Genomic DNA, 7,486 nt, shown 5'->3' on the forward strand with positions numbered 1-7,486 from the left:
TGTTGCAGGAGATACATCTGAAAGTGTCTGACCGGACTAGGCTAAGGAAGGGCTGGGTTAGCCAGGTCTTCCATTCGGACTTGGACTCGAAGTCCAGGGGGGTGGCAATCATGATCAACAAGCAGGTGCAATTTGAGGCAGAGAGCATAGCCGCAGACAGGGGGGGGCAGATACCTGATGGTAAGGGGCAGACTGGAGGGGAGAAGAGTGGTGCTGGTGAATATATGCCCCGAACTGGGATGACGTGGACTTTATTAAAAGAGTGCTGGGGAAGATCCGGGACCTGGATTCTCGTAGGCTAATAATGGGGGGGTGGGACTTTAACATGGTCCTTGATCCGGCGCTGGATCTGTCGTGTCCCAGAACGGGTAGACTCCTGGCAATGGCAAGGGAGCTGAAAGGGTTTATGGAGCAAATGGGGGCAGTGGACCCCTGGAGAGCCAGACAGCCGACGGGAAGGGGCTACTCATTTTACTCGCACGTCCATAAAGTATATTCTAGGATAGACCTCTTTGGCCTTAGCAGGGACTGTATAGGGGAAGTAAAGAACACGGAATATTCGGCAATCACTATCTCGGACTATGCTCAGCACTGGGTAGACCTGCAGGTCGGAGGGGAGAAGCAACAACGCTCACAATGGAGGCTAGACATGGGACTGCTGTCAGAGGAGGGGATCTGTGAGAGGCTTCAGAGGTGTATGCAAAATTATTTGCAGGTGAATGATACGGGGAGGTCTCAGCAGCGACCCTGTGAGAGGCACTAAAGGCAGTAGTGCGGGGAGAGTTGATCTCAATTGGGGCCCACAGGGCCAAGGCAGACAGGGCAGAGATGGACAGATTGGTTAGGGAAATGTGTCAGATAGATGAGGAACACGCGGAGTCCCGAGGGGAGGTTGTACTCAGGGAGAGACAGAGACTACAGGCGGAACTGGGGGCACTATCCACGAATAGGGCAGTGGAACAGCATAGGAAGGCGAGGGGCGTGGTGTACGAGCATGGGGAAAAGGCTTGCAGATTGTTAGCGCAGGAACTCAGGAAGAGGGAGGCGGCCAGGGAAATAAGTAGAGTGATGGATGGGGAGGGGTGCAGAGTGGAGGACCCGGCAGGATTGGATAAGGTATTCCGGGACTTCTATAGCAAGCTGTACACTTCAGAGCCTCCGGAAGAACTGGAGGAGATGAAAAGGTTTCTGGACGGGTTAACATTCCCAACAGTAGGTTGGAGGCGAGTGGCTGAGCTGGGGGCCTCGATTAGAGTGGAGGAGGTATTGGAGGGCCTAAAGGCCATGCAGTCGGGGAAAGCCCCGGGGCCGGATGGATACCCAGTAGAGTTTTATAGGAAGTTCTCTGAGTTAGTGGGCCCGGTCTTGGCGCGGGTTTTTAATGAGGCAAGGGACAGAGGGACCCTGCCGCCGCCGATGTCGGAAGCCACTATTTCACTGATATTGAAGTGGGATAAAGATCCGGAAGCGTGCGGGTCCTACAGGCCAACTCCCTGATTAATGTAGATGCCAAGCTCCTGGCAAAGGTACTGGTGGTCAGAATTGAGGACTGCGTACCGCAGGTGATTGGGGATGACCACACTGGGTTCATGAAAGGAAGGCAGCTGTCGGCCAACTTGAGAAGATTACTTAAAATAATAATGATGCCCCCGACGGGCAGGGAGGTGGAGGTAGTGGTGGTGATGGATGCCGAGAAGGCCTTTGACGCATGGAGTGGGGCTATCTATGGGAGGTGCTTGGACGGTTTCAGTTCGGGGAGGGACTGGTGAATTAGATCAAGTTATTATATCAGGCCCCCAAGGCCAGCGTGAGGACAAACAGAGAAGTGTCAGAGTATTTTAGGCTATACCGGGGGACAAGACAGGGCTGCCCGCGCTCTCCACTGCTGTTTGAGCTGGCCATAGAGCCGCTGGCGATTGTCCTGAGAGCTGCAAAGGGATGGAAGGGGATGGTTAGGGGCGGGGTGGAACATTGGGCCTCTCTTTATGCAGGCGACCTCCTCCTGTACGTGTCGGACCCAGTGGCCGGGATGGGAAGTATAATGGAAATGTTGAGGAATTTCGGCCAGTTCTCAGGATACAAATTAAACATGGACAAGAGTGAAATGTTTGTGGTTCAGGCAAGGGGCCATGAGAACAGATTGAGAGGGCTACCATTTAGGCTGGTTGAGGAAAATTTATGGTACTTGGGGATCCAGGTGGCGTGAGATGGGGGCAGGCTGCACAAGTTAAATATGGCCAGGGTGGTGGAGCGAATGAAGGGAGAGTTTCGGGGGGGGGGTGCACTCCCACTGTCACTAGCAGGGAGGGTACAGACTGTAAAGATGAAAATCCTCCCGAGATTCCTGTTTATTTTTCAGGGCCTCCCAATCTTTAGCCCAAAGTCCTTCTTCAAAATGGTCAACAAGATGATCATGAGCTTTGTCTGGGCAGGAAAATCCCCGCGGGTGAAGAAAGCGATGCTTGAGTGGAGCCGCAGCGAGGGAGGGCTGGCTTTGCCGAGTCTGATTAATTATTACTGGGCGGCCAATATCGCTACGATAAGGAAGTGGATGGTGGGTACGGGTCTATCTGGGAGCAGGTGGAGGCTGCTTCGTGCAGGGTCTCCAGCTTGGCAGCCCTGCTCATGGCTCCTTTACCGCTGCCGCCGGCCAGGTTCTCCACCAGCCCGGTAGTGGTGGTGACCCTGCGGATATGGGGCCAGTGGAGGAGGCATGTAGGAGAGATGGGGGCATCTGTCTTGGCGCCAATCTGTGACAACCATCGGTTTGCCCCAGGGAGTATGAATGAGGGGTTTCGGGCATGGTGGCGGGTACGGGTGGGTAGGGTGGGCGATATGTTCCTGGAAGGGAGCTTTGCGAATTTGAGGAGCTTGGAGGAGAAATTTGGTCTGGTAAGGGGAAATGATTTCAGGTACCTACAGTTGCGGGTCTCTGTCCGCAGACAAGTCCCATCCTTCCCACACCTCCCGCCTTTGGGGATCCAAGACAGAATAGTCTCTCAGGGGGAAGGGGGGGAGGGTAGAGTCTCTGATATTTATAAGGTGCTCATGAAGGAGGAAGGGTCCCAGACGGAGGAACTGAAACTCAAATGGGAGGAGGAGCTAGGTGGGGAAATGGAGAACTGGAGAAATGGAGAAATGGGGAAATGGCAGAAGCCCTGAGTAGGGTGAATTCGACGGCAACATGTGCCAGGCCCGGCCTGATTCAATTTAAGGTCGTTCACCGGGCCCACATGACGGTGGCTCAGATGAGCAAATTCTTTGGGGTAGCGCTAGGTGCACAGGAGGACCAGTGAAGCACGTACACATAGTTTGGGCATGCCCGATGCTCAGGGGTTACTGGGAGGGATTTGCGGGGATCATGTCCCGGGTGCTAAAAACAAGGGTGGCGATGGGTCCAGGGGTGGCATTTTTGGGGTTTCGGAACACCCGGGAGTCCCGGGTGAGAAAGTGGCTGATGTTTTGGCCTTTGCTTCCCTGATAGCTTGGCGACGAATATTATTGGCATGGAGGGACTCTAAGCCCCCGAAGACTGAGTTGTGGCTTACGGACATGTTGAGTTTCCTGGGTATGGAAAAAATTAAGTTCGCCCTGAGGGGATCTGTACAGGGGTTCACCCGAAGGTGGCAACCATTCGTTGACTTCTTTGCGGGAGAGTCAGCATCAGCAGAGGGGGTGGGGGGGGGGGGGGGGGGGGGGGAGAGGTTAGAGTAGAGTAGAGTAGGAGGGATAAATTGGCGGGTAGTGCCGGTGGGAGAGGAGCGGGCTTGTGCACTATGTTACCATTGAAGTATTGAATGTACGCGGATGTTTGCACATTTTTGCCTTTCTGGCTTTCTTTCGGTTGATGTCCGTAACTGTTTACAATGCCAAAAAAACTACCTCAATAAAATTGTTTGTTAAAAAGAAATGCACAAAAAAAGGGGATGATAATCTATCTCCTGCAGGCAGGTGCGTGTGGTAAAGTTGTAATTAGGTCACCCATGATCTCATTGCAAGCCGAAACAGGTTCGAGGGGCGGAGCGGTCGAGTACTGCTCTTAATCCATCTTTTCCGTTTCATGTCCGGAATTTACTGCAGGTATCTAATGGTGAAATTGCATTGTCTCCATGGATATAGTATCAACCAACAAAATAATCGAAAATGCAGGAAACACTAATCGTGCACCATCTTCAGCAAGAGAGAAAAGTAAACAGGGTAAGGTAAATATTTTGAGCCCGTGTGAATCTTTTCATTTCTTTCGTCCCACTGATGCTATTGGGATGAATGCCTGTATATTACAGTTGCATTGAATATTGATGAAGTTCTGCGTGTCAACTGACTGGTTAAATTCAGAATGAGAGCATAGAACAGCACAGGCCCTTCGGCCCTCAATGTTGTGCTGAACAATGATCACCCTGCTCATCCACCCTTTACCCGTAACCCAACAATCCCCCCCTTAACCTTACTTTTATTAGGACACTACAGGCAATTTAGCATGGCCAATCCACCTAACCCGCACATCTTTGGACTGTGGGAGGAAACCGGAGCACCCGGAGGAAACCCAAGCACACACGGGGAGGACGTGCAGACTCCACACAGACAGCGACCCAGCCGGGAATCGAACCTGGGACCCTGGAGCTGTGAAGCATTGATGCTAACCACCATGCTACCGTGAGGCCCCAGGGATATCGCATCTGTGAATGGGACGTCTGTTTCCACTTGTCGGAGAATATGGAACTGAGGATCACTGTTTAAACATAAATGGTCGCTCATTTAAGATAGAAATGTGACGCATTCCCTTTTTTCCCTGATAGGGCCACATGTCTCTGGAACTCTATTCCAAAGAAGGCAGTGGAAGCAAACTGTTTGAATATTTTTGAAGCAGAGTTCGGTAAAATCTTGAATAAAAAGGGGGTGACAGGTTATCGGCGGAAAGCAGGTATCTGTGGTAAAGTTGCAATCAGATCACCCATGATCTTTTTGAAAGCAGAAACAGGCTCGATGGACCGACCGGCCGACAACTGCTCCTAATCCATATTTTCCGGTTCGTGTTGGGAATTTCTGCTGGTGTCGAATAGTTTAATTAAATTGTCTCCATGGATGTAGCATCAACTAGCAATAAACATCGAAAATGCTGGAAAAACTCAGCAAATCGTGCAGCATCTGCAGCGAGAGAGAAAAATAAGCAGGGTAAGGCAAAAATTTTGAGCCCGGGTGAATCTTTTCATTTACGATTTCCAGCATGTGCAGAATTTTGCTTCAATTCTAATATCAAATCGTATCTTTCGGCCCACTCTTGCTCTTGAGATGAATGTCTGGAGTGTAGAGGTAAAATGAATATCGATGAATTATCTGGGTGTCAACTGACTCGTTAATGTCAGATTAACAGCATTTGGTGTGTTTAACATTGGAACTAGAGGAATGGAATCAAATCAATGTGGCATGAAGTTTAAAAACCACAAAGGTGCGTGGTTCGATACCACACAGGGACGAAGTATAAAAAACATTACGTCCCTGAGTGGGATCGAATACGGTTGACAGCCGAACTCGCTAACCGATTGCGCCACAGAGACGACAACTAGTGCCATCCATGGACAAATTAGGAGTGAACCGGTCATCTTGTCTACATCATAATAGCAAATTATTGCTGATGCTGCAATCTGGAACAAAAACAGAAAAGGCTGGGCAGTCATAGCAGGTCTCACACATCTCTGGAGAGAGAACGGAGTCTGCGTTTCAAGAGAGGGTGACCGTGTGTCAAAGAAAAAAGACTGCACCAACATCCATATCCCTGTCAATAACGCGCCTCCAGCCTTCTGCATTCGAACCATTGTTCTATTTTCTGCTTCCAGATATTCGCAATGAACCCAATACTAAACTTTATTTTCTGATGTGCATTAAGACAGTCATCTCAGTTTCCAAATATCAGTTAATTTCTAGAACCATTCTAAACAAGGGGAAGGTGTCTTGACTGCCTCTGATTGGTCGGGCAGCGCCCTCCCTTCTCCTGGGATTCTACTTCTCAAAATGTTTCCCAACATTCAGAAAACTGGAGCTTGATTTTCGTGTTTCGCTTCGTTTTAATTTTCTCCACTGCCAACTGGCTCTATTTCCCAAAACATTGCCCACTGCTCCTCATTGCATCGTGACCAGCTGTCAGGAAATTCGTTTATATGGAGAGACTATCGAGACCAAGAATATTCTCCGTGAATACACAAGGTTAAGTGGGTATTTGGTTGAGACGCTTAAACATTTTTGGGTGAATCGCCGAAGAAGCTGATGGAACAAATTGAGAGACTGTTTTCACTTCCAAAAAGACAAGAACTGGATGAGGACGATTTAAGATAATAATTAAAATATGAAACCGGAGCATGGGAGGGGAGCCTCGTATTCACAACAGTTTGAATTCTTAGCATCAGACATGGGAAGAAGCATGCGCCTCAGTTATTAACCCGATTTAACCATGAAACAAACTCGCCTTTCTCCCCATAAATGTTGTGTTCTCAATGCGTTAATTTCGGAAAAAGCACAAGAAGTTACCGAGAATCGCATTCGAACCGAGGCTGCTGCGACCACAATGCAGAATACTAACCACGAGACGATCACGGCGCCACACAGCACGCGCCGAGGTAATCTGCAACTGTTCATGGACTTGGCAATCAAGTGTTTCGAACCTATCACCACCTCACACTTTGTGATTCCCTAAGTACACCTTTAGCAGATGAACAGTTTGGATGTCTTACCCGTCGTACCATAATAATATTACTGCAACAAGTACATATATACATATATCTACTTTAAACAAGGCTTATAAAAACATTACTGCAACCAATATAAAATATAACATATAACTTTTTCCACATTCATCCCATACACACTTATGGAATTTCTACGTTCTCCCGGTGTCTGCGTTGGGTTTTTCCGCCTGCTCACGGTCTCTCCTACAATCCAAAGATGTGAAGGTTCGTTGGATTGGCCATGATAATTTGTGCCAGATTGTCCGAAATTGTACAGTTCTGCTGGACTGACCATGATGAACGGGCGGGGTTCTGGGGATAGAGCAGGTGGACGTGGGCCGAATCACTTCAGGAGGTTCGGTGTTGATTCGATGGGTAGAATGACCACTTTCTGCACTCTGGGAATTCTATGGACTCCGCCCGAGAATTGCCGTTTTACAGCATAGACATGAGGTTGCACGCTGTGCCAGATGCAATCGATCCCCAAACATTTTGTTTCAAACATGGAGTTAGTTCCATTCACACCTCGCTGAGTGAAAACAGGAATTTCCTCAGCTCACGTCGCCCCTTACGGATCTTTGCAACCACGTTATCATATACACCTTTCCTCCTGTTCCCGAATATTGTCAGTGAAAAGAATCTCTCCCTCTACTTCCTCTACTGGACTTCTCCACCCTCTTGCCTCTTGACTGTTGCACTTTAGATTGCCTCTCTTATCCCTATTTATCATTCTTTGCTCCAAATATAACAATCTCGGCCTTTATATT

Source organism: Scyliorhinus canicula, chromosome 13 (genome assembly GCF_902713615.1).
Source record: "Scyliorhinus canicula chromosome 13, sScyCan1.1, whole genome shotgun sequence".
NCBI lineage: Eukaryota > Metazoa > Chordata > Chondrichthyes > Carcharhiniformes > Scyliorhinidae > Scyliorhinus > Scyliorhinus canicula.